Source organism: Carassius carassius, chromosome 45 (assembly GCF_963082965.1).
Source record: "Carassius carassius chromosome 45, fCarCar2.1, whole genome shotgun sequence".
NCBI classification, from domain to species: domain Eukaryota; kingdom Metazoa; phylum Chordata; class Actinopteri; order Cypriniformes; family Cyprinidae; genus Carassius; species Carassius carassius.
Window position 1 is genome coordinate 19,803,584 of NC_081799.1, and position 25,900 is coordinate 19,829,483.

Below are 25,900 nucleotides of genomic sequence, written 5' to 3' on the forward strand. Positions count from 1 at the left end.
TTCCTCGTTTTTCATGGGAGATCCCTCGAGGCTAAACTTCAGAAGGAAGGCCAGTAGATTTTGATAACGTACAAGCAGAGCATTTGTTTTACTCACCCTTGAATCAAAGTTTCCTTTGTGTGTGGGACCGGATATGTTTCCCAGGCCTGCAGACTCAGGAGGGTCCTTTGAGTTCAAAACAACAAATAGTCCTGCGCCTCCACTGACTTCCAAGAGCTTGAACAGAATCGCATGTCCTCGCGCACACAAATACAGGCCGATAGACGGGTAACAGCCTGAGTAAACAGATCTCTGGATCTATAAAACAGACTTCACTTGCTCCAAAACGAAGCTGGCTGCATGGGGAGTGTCTATGTTCAGTAATTATGTAATGTAATTCTATCGTATACTGCCTTTTACTTTAGACTTTTTTCTCTCTCAAATCTTTAATATTCTACACTGCCATGATGGTTATTTAGCATTTTTTAAATCCAAAGTTGTGTAAAAATATCTGATCTAAGATAGCGAGGAAGTATTAACCGATCAGTAACTTACCCAGGTGAGGTCATGAAACCTAAACATGGGTTTACACTCTTTCCCCAACGTCTAGGTAAAGCTAAACTAAAAGCTATAAATAACTCTTTAAAGCTTTTCAATAATAATGGAACAGTGAATGGGTGCAAGTCTACCAATTAATGTCTTGTGAAGTGAAAATCTTCTTGTTTGTAAGGAACAATTCCATTTTTTGAGATATTTAACTTTAAATCGTTGCTTGTGGACAAAATACATAATAGCTTTTCTCTTCACAAGATGTTAATTGATGGCCTGGTGTGGATTATTGTTATGTTTTTATCAGCTGTTTGGACTCTCATTCTGGCGGCACCCATTCACTGCAGAGGATCCATTGATGAGCAAGTGATGTAATCCCAAGTTTCTCCAAATCTGTTCCACAACTCATCTACAACTATTTTTGGTGGACTACTCCTTTAAGCCCATCATTTCTAAGTTGCATCAGGGATGAGTCAGATGCAATATTGTCCGTGGAATATTATTTTTCCAGTTGCATGCCTAAATTGCAACAATATTTTATATTTGTGATAAAATATTTCACATATTTAAATTCAATTCACAGCACTTTATAAATGAAATTTAAACAAAATAGCAAAACACACTGATGCACATTGTTTATTCATTATGTTGTAGAAGGAGTTTTTAATGCACTGACCAAATGATTTGAACACACATAACATTGAAATGACGACTTACCAAATCGTAAATATGAACTTCCCAGTAGGACTTGAACGTGTCATTTGTAGAATGATCTAAATCAGTCACTTGTGAGGTTCCACTGCTATCTTATAAGGCAACTATGCAGGTAGCTCACTTCAAAAACCACAGAAGGTCTGAAGGGTGATTTAAATGTGTCTCTTTGAGACTTGTTTAAAGGGGTCATATGATGTGATTTAAATTTTTCCTTTCTCTTTGGAGTGTTACAAGCTTTTGGTACATGAAGAAGATCTGTGAAGTTGCAAAGACTAAAGTCTCAAATCCAAAGAGACATTCTTTATATAAGTTAAGACTCTGCCATGCCCCCCTAAAACATCTCATTCAAACACGCCCCCACATGTCTACATCATTATGTGGAAATATTTGCTTAATGCTGCCCAGATGTTCACGCAAAGAAAGAAGGCATGGTTTCAGTAACCACAGTTAGTGTTGAAGCAGTCATGTCAGGGAGATGCTGTGTGTTTCTAGGCAAAAGCAAAAACACTTTATTTGGCCTTCCAAAGGAAAACGCATTTAGGAATCTTTAAGATTACTTAAAAGGAGAGGAGGTCATCCTGACTTTGCTATGACAATCTGGCACTTCTGAATCAGCTGCTGTAAGTATGTTTTGTTATTAGTTTAAGTATTTGCTATTGAATGTTCAAATGCGGAGTTTTGGGCATCGTGTGTGTGTGTGAGAGAGAGAGACAGGGTCACACAGTGGAGTCAGCTGTCATAACCATCCATGACTTGTGTCCTGCAAACACATACGAGCTTCATCACTGTGTCTGTCACATGACTCTGTTCCCCTTTTGGGCTTGAACTGATGGTAAAACTAAGGACATTATTAACTGTCTTTACATTTATTTTGAAAGATGAAGCTTGCGATTATGGAAAGGGGTGTTACATTTCCGACCAGTGCTTGCGGTGTTCGGCCAATCACAAAGCACTGGGTCAGTTGGCCAATCAGAGCAGACTGTTCTTGTCGGAAGGAGGGACTTTGTAGAAAACGATGCGTTTGAGAAAGGCGGGGCATAGAGGACCTACAATAATGTACAGTATTTGAAAAATAATGTGTTTTTTGAACATTAAAGCATGTCAATATATTCTATAATATAATAAGTCACAAAATAACGATCTTTTAAAAAGCATCATATGACCCCTTTAATATGTGGTTGAGGCATTTTGCGTTAACAGCAGCTAACTGGCTAAAGCTCTCTGCTTTGTTCTCCAATCCTAAGGTTAATGATTTTCCATCGTGGGAGGCGGGGGAGAACAGCGGCAGAATTAGGATTCAGCTCCCATCCTCAGCGCCGAGCGGCTGTCTGCTGCCTACCCAGCAACCCTGGCGCTTTGTGACAAGGAGATGGATGATATCTGCAGCCTGGCTGGCCGCTCTATGGGTAAAGACACACACACACACATCTGCAAGCACAAACACATATACACACTTCCCAAAGCCAGCAAGGTTGTACGTACACACATGTAACTAATGCTGTGATGCTGCTGCTACAACCTTAAACATACAACACAGATCAGCAAAGCTGCATTCAGCTTTCTTTGATTGTTTTCTTCATTTGTGAAAATATTACACTTATACATATGGAGGGAGTATTTAAACGTCACTTTTTGTTTAAGTGTGTAAGGTTAATGATTTTATGTGTTAAAAGAAAGTCAACAATTTATACAGTAATTTAAACAATTTATTAGACAGTTTTAAACATTTACAGCATTTTAAAATCCAAATATACAATAGATTAACAGACTAAAAGGCAGCTGTGGTCTGAGCGTGTGTCACTGGAAAGCAGTGTGTGTAAGCAGAAGGTTAAAGGATCTGTCTCTTTTCCTTTAATGAAGGAGTGTATTTGTGTGTCAGACTCACCTGCTGAAACTGCTACTGCAAACTTATACACACACACTTCTTCATTTCTACACACTGTGGAAAAATATTAAGGGTTTGAGGTTGAGAAGAAAAGAATGGAAAAATATTTATTTTTAATCAGTACATTCATCTTGTTTTCCAGTAAAAATATAAACTTGCTGCATACAAACTGTCAAGAAACAAATTTATATAAGATAAAACATTTAATTATACTGAAAATTACCAACAGCTTAAAGAAAACTTTGCTGAGATGACTGCTTATAAGTACATTTATCTTGTTTAGATTTTTTTTTAAAAGGTACAATTTTTTTTTTTGCTGTGCATTTTGAATAATAGTATTATTTTATGGCATATCCTAGTAAATAGTAAGAATGGGTATAACTATATCAAGTTAATCTGCAATTTCCCTTCAAACTGAAAATAACATCTGCACCTAAATGCAATTGATGCAATGCAATTAAAACCATTAATTTATATCTGTAAATTATATGATAGTATTATATGAAACTATATTAATTAAATCTGTATTATTTTGTACACTCATTCACAACAGGGATTGTTTTTTGTTTGAGAGAGAGTGCATTTTAGGATACAGACAGGTTTATATCTCTGCCAGAGCTCACTGTATGTTGAAGAACAAAAAGATGTCTGGGTTGTGTGTGTTTGAGGATTGCTGGGGTGCTCACGCAGCTCTCCGTGCAGGTAACAGGAGCACCTGCGGCCACCGCTAACCGCCATCCGATGGGTTAAGAGCTCTGACTGGTGGAAGACGCTCAGAGCAGCCGTGGGGTCCACTGGAGTCCCATCGGCTGAGAGAAACCTGTGAGACAGAAGCTAATTATCCTCTAAAGCAAAAAGCCAGTTGTGGTTCAATAACTCCAGCACACTGCCAGCCAGATACTGCGTTTCCTTGGCAACGCCTCCACAGCAGTACTGCAGACATCAAGAGAAGGGCAGGCGGTCACAGGGTACACAAGGCAGGATGAATCGGGGAGGAAAGACTTTACGAGTGACGGGCCGTCCTCTAGACTGATGCAGGCCAATTATAGGCCATTACACTCGGCTGAGATTGATCTGCTTTCTTTATGTTTGGGGACCCAGAAATGCAATGTATATATAAAATGAAATTTTCAAAATTACTTCTGGTTTTCTTTTCAAATTCAAATAAATATATTTGTAATATACTTAGCATGAAATAAATGTATTTCACATATTTTTTTGTATATTTTTTATTTCTCACTAGGGTTAAATTATTCCTTAATAGGCTCAATATGATGACTATAATAAAATGACTAATACATGGCCTCCAGTGGCTTACTGCTTTAATAAAAGGGTGACAACAAATAATGACATAACAAGCTTTGATTAACACGCAGTGATATTCTGAATAAACAAATTTTGTAGGAAGTAATATGAAACAGATTTAAGACTTGATCGGTTTTAACAAAATATTTGTTATGGCCATTTACCGATATGATAACTGGAACAGCATTAACAATAGAATCTCGGATTTCAAATGTTTTAATTGTAAAGTGAAATTAAAAATCTAAATCTCATGTACAGCACAGATGATAAATACCTGTTCGGTACTTTTGAGCACTTAAGTAGAATTTAAGTACATTGGAAAATGAATATTTGTCATCATTATGCTCATCAATATGTTCTGCACAATGAACAAGTGCATTCTGTGTCAGTGGCAGCATCTGGATGTACACAGACGTTCTGAGGCTGTGTGTTTGCACCTGTTATTTGTACCTGCAGTGAGCAGTGAGAAGGATCCACTGTTTCCTCTGACCTGCACTGATAGCATGCACCAAAACAATCCCTGACAGCCAATGGAAGAAAGATTCCTGTAATCCTGTAAATTCACCCGGCTCCTGCAGCTTCTCCTGGCTGAGCTCTCGGTGCTTAATCTACTTTCAGTAGCTTTATCCCAGACAAATGTTAAGTTTATTTAAACCGCATGCAGTTTGGTGAAAACACACACTCAGATACCATCAGCGGGCTCTTTTAATTCCTCAGTGGCCGGTCTTTATCTCCTGACATTTATCAAGGGAATCTTTCTTGCGGTCTTAGGTGAACTAAATGATTCGATATCAGGTTAGGTATGTTTTATATTTCAAAATGTTTGATTAACTGCTCTCTGTGTACATTGATATAATACACATTTTATGTTTCAAGTACAAGCATTTTTAATTTAATTTAAACTGCAAACAAAATAATTTGACATCAAAAGTAAATGCACTTTTCCTTATAAGCACAAATCCAAGTCAATTAAGCAAGGTTTATGCACAATTTAATGAGAATTATAGGAATTAAATATTTCTTTTATTATTTTATTATTCATAAAGTTATTATATCAGTCTATGAATAAACGTTTCTCAGTCTATCCGTTTCATTTTTAGCTAATCTGACAGCCAGACAATTTATTAAACTATTGATAAATATTTATAAATATGAAACTATTTCAAATTCATTCATTCATTGTTTGCATGCCTGACTATCTTTCTAGATGCCCGTGTCCATCTGAAAATGCTGGTCAGACTTATCAGCCAGAAAACGAACCATTTTTGCTCTGATGCACACAAATGAAACTCAGTCAAATGCGCTGTCAGCCAAAAATGTAAATATGAAACCATGCCAATGAGGCTGAGACATCAGACCCTGATGCTTGCTGGACCATTCAGAAGTCGGGCCATTTATTAAATAACAAAATCTTCGTTCCTGGCTGGATGCAAGTCTTTGTTCCCTTTCTCATCTAGCTGATGAAATTGTCTGTGTGTGTGTGAGATCGTGTGGGATGAGGGAGAATTTATGTGCTAGCTCAGATGAATAGTGTGAGCAACACACAAGATTTTATCTGTGCGTTGGCACTGCCGAGTGTCAGACGGATCCTAATAAAACTGTCTGACCCTGCGTTGGGCACCAGGCTGGCGCTCGCTGGTCGTGGCTGACTGCTTGGTATGCACAGAGCATGGCAGAGCTTCAGCTGTTGCTGGGAGCTTTGTGGCACAGACCCAGCCTGATTAGTTGGCATCCGCCATTGTTCAGAGCGAAACCAACCAGGGGAAAAATATAATTAGAGAGAGAGAAAGAGAGAGAGAGAGACACACACAGATAGATAGATAGATAGAGAGAGAGAGAGAGAGAGAGAGAGAGAGAGAGAGAGAGAGAGAGAGAGAGAGAGAGCGAGCAATAGGGGGAAATCAACTGTTTTGAAACTACATTTCTAATGTGGGTAAATTAGCTAAATTAGGTTTTAAAAAGTTAAACACTCCAGGGAGATAAAGAACAAAGCCAGGAGTTAGACTTAATGAGTTCACATCCTTAAAACAGGAAGGATCCCACAGCTGCGTGCCAACCGGACCCTCTAAAAGTTCAATGTCATTTCTGCTTGAAAACAACATGATGACACGTATAAACATGGACGGCTTTAAACGCAATAATCTGCAAGCCGTATGTTCTTCTAACAGCAAAGTCTGGTCTTTAAGAAGTAATGAAGTCTATTCATAGAAATCGTTTTTGTGTAAATGAAGGTGTCAGCATATGTTGGTTCAATATGTTGCTCGTTTTTTTTGCACAGACTTTTTTGGCTATGCATCAGACAGATTCTACGTTACTAGATTAGACAAAAAATTACATTACAGCTGGTGTATACATGAGGATAGATCCAAGCTGACTTGTTTCATAGTAATGCAGGTGCTGGCATCTTCTACGAAGGGCGGCACTAGAAAAAAACGGTTGCATGTTTTACCTTTATTTAAGAGAAAATCTTTGCAACTCATCAAAAAAGATTTTAAATCAAGAATTAAAAGATTGTTAATTGCATACCAAAAGAAACTGGTGTGGGACTAACTGATAATCCTGTCACTTCCTCCTGCTGCCGATGCAATAAAGGTCATTTATAAATGAGCTGCAGTGGCGACCAGACAGCCGGACAGAGCGATTAGCAAGACGACCCGCTCCTGCACCCCTCACCCCAAAAAAAACAACTCAGCAGACACACAGGATCGAGTTTTATTTAAAAACCAGAAGAAACCATCATCATCATAGGCATGTGAACATATTGAACATTCAATCTCTCAGACACACCAGCACACCTAACCCCCCCTTCGTCCAACGTTTTTCTTTCTTATCTCTCACAGACATCCGTCCCAAGTCCTTCTCAGTCGGGACACTGTCAGGGGATTGAGTGCTTTTGCCCTCTGCCCAGGTCCCAAGAGCTTAACCTGTGATTTTCAGCACAAAAAGCTCACAAGTTAGGGTCTCAGGGACCAGGAGGAGTGCAGCGGTGTTCACACAGGTTAGTGACACACACACACACACACACACACACACACATACACACAAGTGTTGCACACTCACGTTCTCTTTCGTCCAGCATAACTAAGATTATTGCTAATAATGTTCGGCCTAGGAAATAAAAAGTGCCTTTTTCATTGCAGAGTTTAGAGCTACAGACATGCAGCGCACAGGTATATCATTCACCAAATGGCATGCACACTAAAGCAGACAAACCCCAAAAAACAATCAGGTAAGAGGAAACCAAGACAAGCGGTCGGATTTGAAGTTTTCCGTCGAGGGAGCAGACGTAGCCTTTGTTGGTCGAGAAAAGCCTCCAGTCAGATGGTCAGTCTCTCTGTCTGTCTTTCTCTTTGTTCAGTGTTTTTCATCTTCAGGATCTCTGGTGAGCAGAACCGCTGGCCTCTGACTGCAGCTTCAGACATGAACGTCTGTATGTGTACGTGTGTGTGTGTGTGTGTCTGTCTGTCTGCCTGCGTCTCCTCTCCCGCCACTGACTCCATTACACCGAAAGACATGTAGCGGCAATTGATCAGCCACATTCAAGAGCCGGTAAACCGGTGTTGGGGCAAAATTAACAAAAAAATAAAAACCGTCTTACACAGCTCCCCGCAAGACCAACCCACACCCACCCAGACACGCAGCGCCTGCGATTCCCCCTCACTGTTTTGCAATAAGTTGTCTTTTTTGTGACTTTGTGAGCACAGACGAGATCATGCAACCTCACAACACTAACTGCAGGCAAATTCAATAATGCACACGGCAGCCAAAACATGCATGTCATTTACACTGCAAACACACATCTGATGCACACCTTGAAGACTCCTCCTTCCCCCACAAACAAGAAGCATCGTTCATCTTCAGGGACCAGACGGTGTGGACACTCCCGGAAATGAGAGTGGCTGCCACGTGCCTCACACACACACACACACACACACACACACAAACACACACACTGTCTACCTTCAAACCTGTGCCGACTTTGTTATCTTCAAGGGAAAAGAAAAAGGGAGAGAGTGAGAGAAAAAGAGTGAAGAAGGAAAGCATCCTCGGACAGTGAGATGTCACCAGAAGAAGACACTCGTGAGAACATCATCTTTATCAGGACCACTGCACATCCTCTCATCACTGTCACCCTCCTCACACTGGTTAGTCTGACACACACCTTTACTCTGGCGACACACACTCACCCGCTCATGCGCCTCCATTCCGGACACTTGTCCCGGGTGTCTCTGTACCTGTACCTGGGCCGTCTGTGAGACCCGCTCTCGCTCTCTCGGTATGACTGAGTGCCAGCGAGCGGCAGATTCTGCAGCGAGAGCGCCCCCCCACCCCCAGCACCCTCCCCTCCATCTGTCTCCCTCCCTCCCTCTCTTCATCTCAGCTTCACTTCCCCTCTGCACTGATCAATCCCTCACTTTCTCCGAAGGCTCGAAACAACACAGCCAGCCAGCAGCCAGAAATGGCGTCTCGCTCTCTGCGGCGCTCTGTGCAGCCACACGACAATCTGTCTGTCAAAATATTGTGACATTTCCATAACCGATTGAGGAAAAAAAAAGTGTTTGACCGCCACAGTAAAGCAATTCATAGTCATTTTTGTAAAATTACACAGTATCTAATGATCATCTTTAAAAAATAAAGAAATAAAATAAAGGAGATAATAGTCATAAGACATAATAATGATACAATGACAATTTAAGGAAAACAAGCTGACGAAACAAAGACATGGGAGAAAAGGCCATTTAAACAAAACAAGGAGACGAAACAAAAAAATTTTAATAATTAAAAGCAATTTAAGCAAAATGAAGAGAAACAGCAAAATAAAGAAAACAAGGAGCAGGAAAACCAGAGAGAGAATTTTCATCTGTTTATAGTTTGTTTTATCATTATACAACATAAACTATTAACAAATGAAAATTTAAACAAGGAAACAACCTGAAACAAAATAATGAAACAGTGGCAATTAAACAGAGGCAAACCAAAGAAACAAATTAAAATTTAACAAAATGAGGAAAGAAACAACAAGGTAAGTCAAAATCAACTGAAACAAAACATGGAGGAAAAACTAAATAACAAAATTAACAGCCATTTAAACAAAATGGAGACATAACTATTTTAACGTGAACAAAATAAGGTGATCAACAAAAACAGCAATATAAACAATAAGATGTTAAATAACTGAGTGAAAAACAATGCAAACAATCATCATCATGCAGCTGATTGAAAGTCTGCAATGTGAATAAAAAATAATAGGCCTCATGAGACATCAGCATAAATTTCTGCATAAGCAGTTTATAAAAAACATTTGGATTATTAGTTCATTCATATTTCATGAATCACGTCCAATGTACACATGCACATACACAGTATATAAAACATGCATTAACATTAGCATGATAATATATGCACCGCTAAAACTGATAAATATATATATTAAAAAAAACAAAAAAAAAACAAAGACAACATGCACACCCTGTGTGGTTCTCCGAGCACCAGACGCATCTTTATCTGTCTGGCAGTGGCCCTGAATGACCTCTGACCCCTCTGCTTGCACTGGGGTGTGTGTGAGAGTCGTGACCCCATCATAGAGGGGTGCTGGGCGCTGACTGCACACATCATTGATTTTGAGCTTAATGCACAAACTCGCCATGTCTGTTCTACTGCAATGCAGAGCTCCAAACACACACACACACACACACATAAAGTGGGAGAGCTCACAAATCCACATAGATTCAATGTTTAAACTCAAGCCATCTTGGGCAGCGTCTGAACACAGGTTTGTCGATACGAGTGAGCAGCATAAAAGTTCAAGTCTATCACACTGTAGGATGGAAGTGTGTGTGTGTGTGTGTGTGTGTGTGTAGGGAAGGTTGGTGCGATCAGCAGGGACCGAAAGGGAATGATGGTGATCAATCAACACACACACACACACACACACACACACACACACACACACACACACACACACACACACACACAGTGGCCTTCAGCAGAGTGCTGTCACCACACATTACCAGACAGCACACACACATATGCAAAACAACACACAATGAATGCTAGACAGAAGGGAAAACACCATAAACCACTACACAAAGAGAAACATATTGAGTTCAACATCCGTCTCCAATTAAACTGTGACTTTACAAGCCTTAAAACCCACTCAGAAATCTCTTATTTCTCATATCCTGGAACACGATTCTAGTAATTTCAGTACACCATGACTCATTAACAATCACATACAAAAATGAGACTCAAAAGGCATGGATATCTTTTATCACATCAAAACATTTTTTAACTACAATTTTATATGTTGTGAAGAAAACATGAGTTAAAGTCATGATATTGAAGGTGGAGAGAGTGCTGTACATTCACTCACCCCACCTACAATCCCTGCCGGCCCGAGACTCGAACTTGCAACTTTTTGGATTACAAGTCCAAATCTCTAACCCTTAGGCCATGACTTCCCCCTTCCATTTCCTTACTAACTTTCTTTACCTTGAATGTTTCAACTGAGTTGCTGTCTATGCAGGGTCAGAAATTTCCTTGTATTTCCTCTAAAATATCTTATTTTTTGTACCGAAGATGAACAAAGGTCTAACAGGTTTGGAATGACATGAGGGTGAGTAATTAATGACAGAAGTTTCATTTTTGGGTGAACTAGGATATCCCTTTAACATTAACAGTTTGTACAAATCTAATAGTGATGCTACCTTATCAATTATCTAAACAAATTCACAACCATTCAGAATAATTTTAAAGGTTTTAGTTCCATCAACATCTTTCAATCATGAGAACCCAGAAGACCCTTACAGAAACTATTTGAGTGCACAGTCACACAGCTTTTAGATCTGCTGAACGCAAGTCTTTAACCACTATAACATCTTGTCTGACCGGCCCAGTGCACAGGCCCCGCCCATCCAAATCGAACTCATTGATCTCTCATGCAGGGTGAGAGGTCAAATGCGTATCGACTGGAAAAAGTGTCATCAGCAGCAGCGTGGCCCTGACTCCAGACAGATCAATAGCACCTCTGTCTGCTACGCTTAGATTACCCTTATTCATCTGTCATAAATCTCAGCACCTCATCACCACGGTAACGTCTGGTGGCTTCTGATGCAGCTGTGGCCCTGGTGAGGTCGACAGCGGTCTGAAACCAGTAGGTCATGTTCATCACTGCTCCACTCTCGTGTACAGGGGGCAAAAGGCTAGACAGCCATCGCAGACCTTGTAATAAGAATCAATGAGTAGGGTTTGGTCACACGTCTGGAAGAATCAGACAGAACTGGATGACAAAAGACACACTGTCTTAGATAACCTCACAACAGTAATTTTAAAGACAACATGAACCAATTGATCTTTATTATTATGCAGTATGTTTGATAAAAATGTTTTATCAAAATGCATTAAATGTGGACTTTTCTTTCCTGCAGACTTAACCAAGGTAAGACCAAGGTGGGAAATGAATACTAGCTAATAACATCAAATCATGATACAATCAAATTTTGATTAAGAAAATCAAGTTTTCTCCCCAATGAATATTACAGAAGTTAAATGGATCGCAATTGTCACTTCATGTTGTTTTAAGTTATATTTGTTCAATTCAGAAGTGATCTGAACACTAACACAATTAGTGTGTTTGCACAGCAAAATGCTGACAGTGAGGAAAATATTATTCATTATAGAAACTAGGAATGTTCATTTCGTTTTTTCCTAACCGACAACCTAAGCTCATAAAACGATTATTAAGCGATAACCAACAAGATTATTTTAAATTATAATTGAATTAAGTTAGAGAGAATACGTGTCTGTGATCCGTTAAAAATACAAAAATCTGTTTCCCGGGATTAATGTTACATGCCAAAAAAGCAGCAAACAACTGAACATGGGGATTCAGATGGTCTTCATATCATATCACGCACCTGCAGTGCTTCTGTGAGCGGAAAAAAACATAATAAAGCCAGGCTATATATAGCAAATAAATAGGCCTATACAAGAAATATATTTTTACTTGAAGAATAAATTAAAGAAAATGAACGAAAAATGCATTTTCGGTTAATTTTTTGTACTGCACGAAAGGAAACCAGATGGCAGAAAGCGGTATCCTATTTTCTTTAGGCTTATTTTAGAAAAAACTCAAGTGATTGTGCTGGCGCAGCGTGTGTCCACACAGTTAAGCTTGGCTACCTTGACAATGCAGTCTTTTCATTATCATAATAAAATACAGTCAGTCAAACATATGAAAAAAAAAAACCCTGCTCAGTTTAAATATGTAGTCAAATCTGTGCTGTTAAGTCTTATCACCGTAATGCCGTGATGTTCTGCAGATCATTTTGTTTTACATGGATAGTGGAACTCCATTAAAGTAGGCTACATAATAAATGGTAATTTGCCATTGAAACAAATAGTGAATATGGAAACATTTTTTTTTGTCGAATGAGGGACCCAACATTGGTTTCAGTTTTGTTTTAGCCTAAATGAATTTGTTCTGGCTTGTTTAAATTGCTATAACTTCTTAAAGGCCTATTTTTAATTCTTGTTCTTTTCTAAATACTGTTAATTGAATGAATTTGTTGTGGAGTGAGGGTAACTAAAATAGCTTAGCTATGTTTACAGTTTATTATAATGTTTGCAAACATTTCGTCGGCATTAGTCCTTTTTATAATAATAAAATCCTTTTCATTTTTTTTTATAAGTGTAGTAAATTTAACCATGCAGCAAACATTTTTTAATTTTTTGATCAAATCTTTGACACTGAAAATAAATAAATCACTTTTTAAACCATTTAACTGATTGTATCAATCGGTCAAAATTCTTAACGGTCAGTTAACGGTTAAAATGAACATCCCTAATAGAAACCCAACAAAGCAAGATAACCGTGTTTATACAAGATCTTCATAATTTTCCCCTCAATCTTGACACCATAATGTAAACAGAAGTGCACTTTGAATAAACTGACAGAATGGTGATAAATGCATGTACAAATCAAAATGGGAATAACAGAAACTTAGGTGCGTTGGATTGTTTTGTGCAGTTTTTTTCTGATAAAAGAATATTTTAACATTTTTTATAATCAGCATAGGACTGATCATGTAAACATACTTTGTTTATGGATATTTGTTGAAACTTCAAATGAAGATGTCAACACAATACTTTAGTGCTTGACTTGACTAAGAGAACCCTTCAGGTCTTTCTGTGGACCCACTGTTCACTGAATCAAAAGCTTCAATTTTCTCCTGATCAAATTCACTCATTTATTTGTTCAGCCATCACATAAATCTAAGCACAGCTTTAACCAACAAGTTGCAGCTCGACTCGGCTGCCAGCTGGACTTGGTTTTGCTGAACCAGCATGATTTCAAGCCAGGTTTGCTCTGCTACATCTGGAAGAGTCATCCGATAGCAGAGGTGAAGGCGGAAAAATCCCTCCTAAAATAAAAGCAGCTTGACTCCCTCTGTCAGTTTAAACAGGAAACGACGGAATACAAAACAACGGCCTTTCCCTTCGATTCGACATACTGTGGCTAGTTCACCCAAAATGAAAACTATTTACTCACTCTCATGTCGATCCATCCTGATTGATTGTCTTTTGTTTGTGGAACACTAAATATCAATTTTTGAAGAACATCCAGACTACTCTTTTGAAAATAATCAAGTGGTTGATAGTTAAATGATAGCTTTGTGTGAACTGAAAGTGAAATCTTTAACTGCTGAAAATCTCAAAATGTGTCCTACATCATCTTGTGATGTTTAAGCTGTGAATTATTCACTTGAGTCAGATCTTTTCAATGAATCAACTGACCTAGTTCACAAAACTGATTTGAATGATTCATTCACAAATCATTTCTTAAATTGTTTGACTCATTGGTGCAGTCACAACATTTATAATTATAAATAAATAACAGCGTACATTTCAGTCTGTTTACTACGTAAAGCACTAAAGACTCAGAATACAGCATCATACAGAGACACATTGACTAAGAAGGCTAATATTTTTGTTATATTAAATGTGTATGACATGACATTTCTGCATGAACTATCCCTATAAGAGTTTTGACTGCTGTTTTCTATAAATTAAATCCCAATAGCCTAAACAGAATTCAGATGTAAGCTGCATGAAGGTTTGGCTGACACAGCTGACGCCCGACTAAAGAGGACTGAAGTGGACTTAAGCCTTGGGTAGAGGAGCCACGTCTTTTCAAGCTTTAGAGGGGCCGCGCTAAGCCCGTTCCAACCCTGTCGTCGTGTGAGAGAGGAATCAATGACGGAGACTCTTACGCTTGCCCATTGAATCCTCATTTATTTCACTGCTCATTTGTCTGTGCTTAATTGATAGCAGTTAAGTCCCTTTCACCATGTTGGCTGTAGTGCTGTGGGGCCTATGTGTGCTTACAGATGCTTTCAGGCCAGACTAAAATACTGGGCCTCACAGACTGCAGGAGTTCACGCTGGAGACCCACCAACACAAGACGCCGGGCAGACATATGAGGCTGTTAAGTGCATAGCTTCAACACACCTCTGAAAAATTGGAACAAAAGCTTATAAATCTACATTTTGGAAGCATACTGCAGAAGAAAACCTTGATTTTGAATTCCAAAGATAGCCTGCTGCCAGATGCTCAACAATTGATTTTAAAGCACTACATTTAGCTTGGTAACATTCCCAAACAAGGAATTCAAAGAGTTTTCAAATGCAGATCTGCTGGATTAATCCAATTCCAAGAATACTGAATTATCTGAGACACACTACTTCGACAATCAATGTCCTAAGATGCTTAACAAATTACGTATTTTTTTTAAGTTTTCATTATACAGTATATACTGTGGAGCATTCAGGAAGTAGTGAGCTAGTATTCCAAATATAACCCACATCAACTACTTTACCAACCCACATGGGAAGTGACATCAGTGCTGATTATTAGAAATGCCAGTGAATCCAGAAGCCAACAACACTGGCGCTACAGTACTCTACAGTTAAGATATTCCGTTTCACATTCTGTTTATGGCCCGGGGCTCTGAAAATCCTTTTAATCCTGAATGATTCACGGGGAAAAATAAAACCTAGATATCAGGGTCTTTAGCAGGGCCACAGACAACCTGGGAAACCAATGACAGACAGATCATGGGAAATTATTTTTGGATGCTAACAACTGAAATCTCATGTTATGTATCACTCAAAGAACGAGATATGAGAAAATATTTGTTCAAAATTTTGTTTGATTCAAATGTGCATGTTTACTGTTTTTAGGGATGTTCTGAACACCACTTTCAAAATCAACCAGTTATCGTGTTGTCTGAACAATACATGTGTATGTGTATGAACCTTTTCGAAGAGGGCGTTTCAGATCAGAGCTACAGCACAGTATGCTGTCAACACACTAATTAAAGAAGTGTTGCTAAAAATATCAAACAAATATATACAGATAAATATGAAACATCAGACCAGTCAACCGTTTTGACCATTCCCTACTGCTTTTTTCCAAATATCCAATGCTTTCTGATTATAAACAGCCATCACAAATGTCTCAGGGGAAAACAGACTGATTTGCAGTAGTGATGACAAAACACAAGACAATTTAACATCACACTTCATCAGCTGAGAGATATACTGGGTGATTTCTGTGGTGGTTCCTGCTGTCGTTTTAGTGATGTGATTATATTACTAAAAATATGCTGCGTGTCTTCTGTCCAACATCAGATATGCACAACACAGTAAATGACAATGATACTGGCAGCCTGTCCATTGTGAAAGAATAGGAAACATCAATTATTACTCTTCTGTGTGTTACTGCACTGAAAGCCTACAAGCCTATATCTATCTCTTGACTTCTTGTGTTTAAAAGTAGAAAAAGCGAACATACTTTCTAATAAGGGAGTCCTTAATAAGTGGATGCCATTTTGAAGTCTTGTTTGATGAAATGAGTGTACTCCAAGGAAAGCTAGAAGGTTGTACAGTTAACTCCCATGGTGTCATTCGAAACCATACAACCTACTACCTCAGCCTGGATGCACACGTCCACACTGGCATTCCTCTGGACCTCCTGGAGCAAAAACAACTTCTGCTCCTTCAGAGAAGAAACTTTTTTTTTTTTTTTTTGCATCAGTGATTTTATGCATTTGCAAATTCTCTATAGATCATCCATTCACAGCAGCAGTTCTCAAACCTTGAAGGATTCCAAATGATCCATCATTTGATTGGCTCATTAAACAAATAAAATAGAAAAGACATGATTATAATAGATAAAAAGCACCAACACAGAATTTACTGAAACAGAATATCTGTTGGCTCATTTAGTAAAGTATGCAAATGTACAGAATTTTTTAGCAAACACAGTCTCATTTATTTCAATGAAATTAGAACAAAATTACATAATTAAGTAATACCCTTATAAACTAAGGTAATTTGTGCACTATTAAACCTGGTAATTGTTTTAAGGTAGCTGGTATCCAGTGCATTTTTTTATCTTGTGGCCCACCACCTAAAAAAAGTATGAGAACCACTGCTGTAGCGAGTTCAAAGAGTGCGTTGAGTTCACCACAGTGACAGAGACCCACAGAATCGAGCTTGGGTTGCAGATTTCGCCACAAGATCGGATCTACGGGTTTGTGACAAGTGGTCAGAGCTTCATATGAAACCCAATCCCAGGTCATCCTCATGTCGCCGAGTCTTTGTGGATGAGCTATCAGATCAGATCAACCAAAAAATCATTCCTCCCAACATGAACAAAACACTTTACACTGAGTCACTGTAAATATAGAAAGGAGGAGAAAGTCAAAAACATCTTCCACTGACCTGGTCGAGTTTCAGTGGAGATGTATTCATAACTGCTCCTGATTTCTGTGCTGTGAAGAGAAAGAAATATGTTCACAGTTAAAAGTCTATGCAATTCAGTTTTGTGTAGAAAACTAATTAAATGAAGTGCCATTTACAGTTAATTTTGCTTCTATAATATAACATACTTTTGAGTCAAACAGGATATTTAATGAGGGATAAAAAGATAAGAGGGCTTGATGATGTTATCTGAAAAGCAAAGTCGTTTCAAAGGCGGAGAAAGGTATTACATTTTGAAAAAAGATTACAAAGGCAAACATTTTTCTTTAGAATAATGTGTAGTTGTGTAAATCAATTATGACCAGGACTATGTGTTATGAAAGTAAATAAGGATAGATACACCGATTAAACAATCTGACAAAAGTCCAACACAGAAGAACTTTAATAAATTGGGGAAGAAATGCTTCACTTGAATCAAAAGGTAATTATTATAGAGCTACACAAACACTCTAGCTGGGAAATACTGAAAAGTATGCAGAAACAGCTTGTTTGAACACAACCCTGCCAGAGAACGCCATGCGTGACTGTCTGCGAGAACAGGGTGAGCTTAGACAAGAACATGGCGGTTTTAAAAGAAACACACAATCTGTCAAGGCGGAAAAGTGAGCATTTCACAAACAGCTGCTGTCCTCTCACTGTCTCACCTGCTTGCTGATGTACGTCGAACATAAATGTTCAACTCATGGTACAACTGAGCCATTTCAAAGTGGGTAGTAGTTTTGCACCTATTCATTCACCGAATCATGACTTGTTTTAGAGTTTCGGAAACAATTGATCAATTTTATACCAACTAAAACAACCTGTAAGATTCAAAATGAACACAGGGGAGTGACATATACAAGTGCCACCAAAATACTTTTGCTAAATAAGAAAGTCTGCGTAGTCCGCCATTTTCTCAGCAAGGAAAACACAAGAGAGGGGGAAAAAAGAGAAAGAACTCTCACTAGCATCTCGCTTTCCAAGTTTCTCCTTTTCGGTTCTGGCACCTTCACAAAACCTTCACCAGTGGGTCACATGATGCTACTCGAGCCCAGAAGCATTCAGCTGATGTCGAGTAGATATCTTTTGTCTAAAATACAACCCTTTCGCTGAGCATTCCACGAATAAAATGCCACCTTCCAGGGGGTTGAAAAGGGGTGACGTTGGGAGTCATGGCAACCTCTACCTGGCACGATGCCCATCGTAAGGACAACAGGACATAGAAATCAGCTGAATTCAAACAATGATGCTAAGTCACTCAGAAGTTAAGAGAAGAGGAAACATCTTTTAACGATGCTCTTGGAGTTATTCTCGAGCGAAGCTGCACTGGAGTGCAGCAAAGAGCACATTCGCTTGCAGGCGGCAGTTGAGAAAAAACGCCCCGTCGGACTACATGTCTCCCGTTGCCTTTGCGTGTGAATGGAGTGACTAAGTGAAGCTTTAGTTCAGATACACAGACAGCGATTCATCATCAATACGTGAGTCATGATTGTAGTTTGTAGATTGTAGTGGGCTGATGAAGTTTCCCACTATAGGGCTTTATAAAGTGTGATAGCAGACAACGGGGCGCATATGTGGGCGTTTCCTGCATCTTGTTAAAGCTGCGCACATGAGACCACAAATGACCTCTGTATAGAATCTCTACAGCCTTAGAGTTAAAATGAGGTGAGAGCCAAACAACAAGAGGAAGTAACTATAGTTAACAGAGGAAATGTAACTATAATTTTTCTACAAAATAAGGTCTAGATAACTGGATTTGAAATAAATTAAAAATTCCTCAAATTCCTGCATTTCAATTGATGCAGGATGTAAAATTGAAATTTGTATTGAAATTTGAATTTAAAAGGTCAAAATGTAAATTATACAACGTTATATTTTTAGGTCACACTTTATTTTAAGGTCCAATGACTTTTATCTCAAACTACTAATTTTCTGCTAATTAACAGTTAGTAAGGTAGTTGTTTTGGGTAGGATTAAGGATGTAGAATATAGTCTTCCAGTATATGCGCTTTATAAGTATACTAATAAACAGGCAATATGTTATTAATAAGTATGCTAATAAGCAACTAGTTAATAGCGAGAATTGGTCCCTATACTAAAGTGTTCCCAATTTTAGAAAAGTTTTTCAAGACAACCAAAAAACATTGTTAGCTTGACAAAGTCTTGTTTTAAAAGTTTGAAGTTTAAAAGTTTATAGACCTTACAAGCAGAAAGAAAAATAGAACAATCAATCAAAAAAAATGCTAGCCAGCCAGTCGAATGATAGACAGACAGACAGACAGAAAGATGTTTGAAATGCCACTTTCATTACAATTCAACTTCCTGTTGGGTGTGGCTAATTCAATTTAAATTCACACTCATGCATGGAAAAGGAGCCAATTCTTCAGTTCTGAATTTTGTACAATATTGCTGGATTTTCCATAAGTATTTGAACACTTTAATAAACCAACTAATGTTTATTTTAAAGAAAAGACAGGTTTTAAATTCTAATACAACAGTGGCAAAAACCCTAAATACTGTAACTGATGGAGCAAAATGTCTCAGAAAAAAAGGTCTCTGAAATTTGTTCTGTAAAGGTTTTTTCATCAATTGTTCGCAAATGCAACTTGGCTTGAGATTGCGTATGTAATGGAATGACATTCAGACATTTTGTGTGGCTTAAATGTCTGAATACTTGATGGGGCCACTTTAAGCTTCACCAGAAACGTCAAGAACTCTAGATTAGAAACCGGACCTGCTGGAACTAATTCGGTTACAGGCCATGTCACGGCTCTTTTAAAATCTTTTCAAGAACACACAAGCGTACTTAAGAGAAGTGTCTCGCTGACCTGAACACAAAATATTTCATGACATCCTGGTGATCTCTCTGTCCAGAGCAGCAATGTGACCAAGATGAAAATTCCCCCACAAAAATGCACACGACCCCGAGGCACCTACAGTCCCACTCATAACACTAGATGTTTGGATTTGATCACCCTGAACTCACCCACCCTTGTTCCTGGATGGATGAATTTCCCAACATACTCTGACAGCAAACAAACAGTCAGCAGATCTGCATCAAACCACAAGAGATGATCTGTTCAAGTTGATCCATGTGAGTATATATTGGTGTGGCCCTGAGCACACAGGAAGAATGAACTGGGGAAAATCTAAATCTAATATCTGAACCTTGTCCTTATCTGCAAATTGAATCTCAATTTATAGAACAAGTTAAAGGCAAAATGTAATTACTTTTTTGTACATAAAATGACTTCAGTTCAGGGTCATATTAATTATAAGTGTGTAATTTCTGGCTTTTTCTATGCCAGGTTTAAAAAGTAATAAACAGTTGTACTTCTCTGTACATCTTTTGTACATTATAATTTAATTGAATATAAATGTAATAACATTGCTGTCATCATTTGTTATAAATAATACTGTACTATTACATTATTTAAAGACAGTGAAGAGACTTCAAGGTTAAAGGTACAAATGCTGAATCTTTTAAATGCAAAAAGAACTGTGAACCACTTTCAACAACGCTGCCAATGTGAGCTTGATCTGTTAAACAAACCTCTGTACAGAGATCAATATGCAAAGAACATCTGTGAGTCTGAGTTTCTTCCTCGTACTAACCTACAGAGGGAATCTGTGTCATAAACTATATAACACAACGGCTGGTCTGTTTGTGCATGCGTGTTTCCTGATGGTGCACAGCAGACTGATATATTCCCTGAAGATGCAGGCCTGCGAGGATAAACTATTTTCACGTCACTCTGAACTTGCAGAACCAATAAATTCTGCCACAGGGTGTGAGACGCTCCCCTCATTCTGAGTCAGACAGTCACACCACAGCACTCAAACACAGCCTGCATTCAACAGGGAAAGGAATTGAATTTATGCAGCGAAATGTGTGTTCTTCTCACATCATTTAGCCAGGTTGTGTCAGCTCCATGCATGATTGAAAAAAACCTGCATGAGGAGGGCGTTTCTGTTGCATGTCATTTAGACACTGATTGTGGCAGTATAGTTATATATACCATGGTACCAAAGGTTTTTTGTATTCATGTACCATGAAATTTATATGATACTCTAAGTAACACTTAACAATTTTTAACATTAGTTTTTACGGCATTTATTAAGCTAGGATAATGTAAATTAATATATTTTTATGTATGTATATATTTTTTTGTGTGTGTGTGTATGTATATATATATATATATATATATATATATATATATATATATATATATATATATATATACATACATACATACATACTATTTTAATTTATACTTACAAACTTAAATTTATTAGCATATTTAGAAATGAACCTTAATTAAGATTAATAAATGATGTACATGTATTGTTTATTGTTAGTTCATTAAACCTGATGCGTTACCTGATGGTGGGGGAGTTGTGGCCTAGTGGTTAGAGAGTTTGACTCCTAACCCTACGGTTGTGGGTTTGCGTCTCGGGCCAGCAATACCATGACTGAGATGCCTTTGAGCAAGGCACTGAACACCCAACTGTTCACTGTGCTCCACAGCATAATTGGCTGCCCACTGCTCCGGGTGTGTGTTCACTGCTGTGTGTGTGCACTTTGAATGGGTTAAATGCAGAGCACAAATTCTGAGTATGGGACACCATACTTGGCTGTATGTCACGTCACTTAAACAATGCTTGAACTGGTACATCTAAGAATGACAAAAAAAAACAGTATTACCGTGATACATGTCCAAAATACCATGATGAAAATGAATGGTGACCAGCTGCTCCTGGCCCCCATTTACTTTCATTGGTTGCAATTAAATGCAACTTGGACATTCGGATAAATTTCTCCTTTTGTATTTTACGGAAAAAAGATAGTCATGCAGGTCTGGAATGGTAGAGTTTTGGATGAACTATATCTATAAACAGTTTTTCAGCGCTGTCTCAACACCTCACAGAATGGCATTTCATATCCGGAGAAGCAGGACGTTGAGGTCAAAGTTCAACTGAGCAAACAGCAAAAAAAAAAAAAAAAAAAAAAAAACAGAGCAAAGAGAGGTTTTCCCGCAAGACAGATCGAACCACTGAAAACCAGACAGGGGGGAAAATCAGACAGACGTCGCAGTAATGTGAAACAGTCGTAATGCGGTCCCTTCAGCGGGGTGAACCAACTGCGCGCACTGATCACAGGGGTGAAGGAACCAGATGGCTATGTGGGTGCTCTTCTTCTTAATGGCAATTATTCATCAAGTCTACAAACAATGTCAGTGAAGGTGACGGAATAGTCTGACTTTAATCTTCCACATATGATATGAGAAACCAGAACGGTGTTCCTCTGCACTGCACACCCCTCCTCAAACCAATGACCTCTCCATATATACATTACTGCCGAAAGTACAATGTCAAATAATATTTCTATATGCATTGTTACTCTCCATTGCAAACAAGCACCACTGCCTAGGAGTTCAAGAGACATAGAGACATAGCTCCTTTTAAGACAAGAACAAGTGCAGCGGCTCTTCATCTGCATCATTCTCAAGCCACAAAAGCAGTCGCTGCATGTTAAAACAGACATGTAAGAGCATGAGTTTTATAACAAAGCATACCATAAAAAAAATGTTTTCAATCTGTAAAGGATTGTTGGTGTATAACAAGAAAAAACAATTTCTTTTTTTTTACTTAAAAATATCACGATTTCTTTGTAATTATTTGTCAAATTTCTAAGTAAAAGCTAAATCCTACACCAAATGTTTTTCAAGGTAACATGATGAAAAACACCAGGGCAAATGCATATGCCAACAGATTTGTGTGAATGTAATGAAATGCATCTGCAGGCACAAAGGCTGATTAAACCACACACGACAAACAGATCTGCTGCTCTCAGTGCAGTTAGTAGTTTGCTTTAGACCCTCAGGAGATCGAGCCAACACGCAAAAAAATAACAAAGTTGAAGGCACAGATAGGTTTTGTGCAGTGAGATTTCAGGTTTGTGTCTTTAATGTCTTCTGCTTTCCCTTAAACGCTTACAGAGTTTGCCAGGCAACGAGCCAAGAAAATGACTTTGTTTGACCCAACTGCCAATCAGTTCAGCTGGGTGGGTCCGTATCAAACGCAGACACCTATTCTGTGAAGCTCATTGGCCACAGCTGCCTCCGGTGGGAGGAGACAGGTTGAGAAACAAGGCTGTTGACAGGGAAAAGGAAAGCAGAGAGCTGGAGCAGAGCACATCGACAGCCAATGGGAGCAGAGCATTCTAACACATAGACAAAACGGTTCAAGTAAATTGATTCAACTAAAAGTCATTTCATGAATTTATTTATGGCTATAGACTTACACTTTAATCAATAATCATAATATAAAGTCTTTACATAGAGTAGAAAATCATAACTGTTGTATGTTGCCAGGCAGCCTTTATAACAATCAAACAGGTTATCCAATCAGTAGCAAATTTTAATTTGCTGATTTGCTAAATTAAGAGATCACGCAAGACTCACCAAAGTTTTCTACTCCGCCCTGAATGCCCTTCACATTAAAATATAAAATGGCATGCAAAGGTTACTCATTTTGAGACATCAATGCACAAGATACAGCAGAAACTTGAATTTCACTTAAGCAAATTCTCAAAAATCTAATATAATAAATACTGATAGGGTTTGGCCGAGCTCTCTATTAAATAATGGTCAATAACAAAATCTTTGTCTCAGAGCTGTTCAGAAACTTTAAGAGGGCTTTTTATTAAATGACGTAATCTGTGAACAGTGCACATTGATTACCGAAACCCCGCTAACTGTGAGCGACAAGCAGACATAGATTTTGTTTACCATCACAAAGAATTAATCAATACATCGAGACTTCTAGATATTAAACTTGGGCAGAGTAAAAAGTATTCCACATGTGACAACGCAGGAAGCGATCAATAAAAATGGTATTAAATAAGACTTGAGAAAGTAGCATGTTAATTGAGCAAGACCATTAAATTGAATTCAAATGACTTCAGGCTTAATTATTCATGCTTACTCTCAGGACCCCCAGGTAACGAACAAGGGGGAAAAATTAATCTCAGCATAGCTCATCAACTCTTCTGAAACTCACCGGACTGGACACAAATAGGATTTCATGTTCATTATAACTACAGAGATGGAGATTTTTACACAAAGGAGGCTGTCAGGCTGAATTGGCTAATCAGACAGGTCCTGAGAACAACTTTTATTTAAGTATGAGAACTGTAAGGAATTTAATTATTCTGCTTCAGTTTCTGATTCCAGGTTCGTTTCTTAATTACTCAACATTCTCTTATAAAATGTGCAAAAATGTTATTTTTAGCATGTCCCAGGAGCAGTATCCTGAAAAAAATTACACCAGTGTACCTTTCCTACACCTCAAGTATGGAAATCAATACCTTGAGATAAAAGTAAGGACCATTTAAGGGTAAATTACTACTTGACTTGACTACTTGACTACTACTTGAATATATTTAAATGATTTTATTAGGATATTGTATCTAACATTTGTTTCCTGATGAATGAACAAACAATAATACATTTCAGAATCATTCTATTATCAAATCCTATTAATTTTGACAAATTTAATCTGAGTTTTTTTAACTTTAAGTCAACCGGAATGGCTATATGCAATCCACTTTGCATTTGCAATACAGTGCATTTTAGAGTAAAACAGAATTGAATTTCTAAATGAATTGCAATGCTTAAAAAGCTATATGGCTAAGAGACTGAACATCCTAAGTGACATCAGCAGAAAAGGAAAGATGTTTTAGAGAAATGGCAAGTTATGAAGGCATACATTTAGTAAATAATCTTAATTTTGATTTCATGTTGACTTTAACACACAACACACTGTAAAAGTTTTTGGTTCATTTCAGGCTGGACCAAATGAAAGTATGCAAATAAATCAAGAAGCACTGTGACTGAATCAGTGATTGAGTCATTACAATGATTCAAACCTTTAACTCAATCAGCGGAGTGGAAAACACATTCTGATTATATCAGTATGGTGTTTTTCCACATTGTTTGGAAGAATAGAATCATTTATGAAGCAATAACAGAACAAAATGTCCCGAATATTATTCCATTCCAGTATTTATTTATTTATTTTTTCTAATTTTCCATCCCCACTTTATATCAATAATGCACTCGCATCTTCTGAACAAAAGTGGCATTCTATATATTTCTGTTATCATGACATCATGAAAAAATGTTTGCTTGTGGCTTAATAAATGTTTCCAACTCCATAATGTGACAGCATTGGGGAATTAAGCGATCATTTTAACCTGCCTTTCTGCTCCCTGTCTTTTCTGGGCGCATTCCTTCTGATTTTTTTCTCTTGGTCTGGTTTTTGTTGTCTTAGAAAATACACTGCAGACCTGGACAGGAGATCTCAGACACTGCTCAAATGTGTTCAAGCTTTTAGAAAAAATGGCACACTTAAAATACACATTTAAGGCTCATTTGAGGCAATCATCTACAATTACAGAGGCCGGCAAAAAGCTAGACTTCACAATCAAATGGAATATATTAAACTCTATGCTTCTAAAATCACCATGAAAAGGATGTTTTATTGAGTCTTGCTCTCTGACATCTCTAACATCATATCAGGCTTTCACAAACTGAGGGAATATAGCTCTATCGCTAGATGTTTAGCTGCAGCCTGAAAAACAAACTTAACTGGGTGAAATTTA

General features: G+C 38.0%; 1 long non-coding RNA gene across 1 annotated transcript in view; it reads right to left on the reverse strand.

Annotated features, from left to right (window-relative positions):
* Positions 1-3,107: 3,107 nt before the first annotated feature.
* LOC132127344 (uncharacterized) overlaps positions 3,108-25,900 on the reverse strand; it is a 51,318-nt gene continuing 28,525 nt past the window's right edge. The window contains exons 2-4 of the long non-coding RNA XR_009427515.1: positions 17,218-17,267; positions 3,814-3,947; positions 3,108-3,181 (exon numbers count right to left, since the gene is read on the reverse strand). This is a non-coding gene — a long non-coding RNA (uncharacterized LOC132127344). The remainder of the gene's footprint in view (positions 3,182-3,813; positions 3,948-17,217; positions 17,268-25,900) is intronic.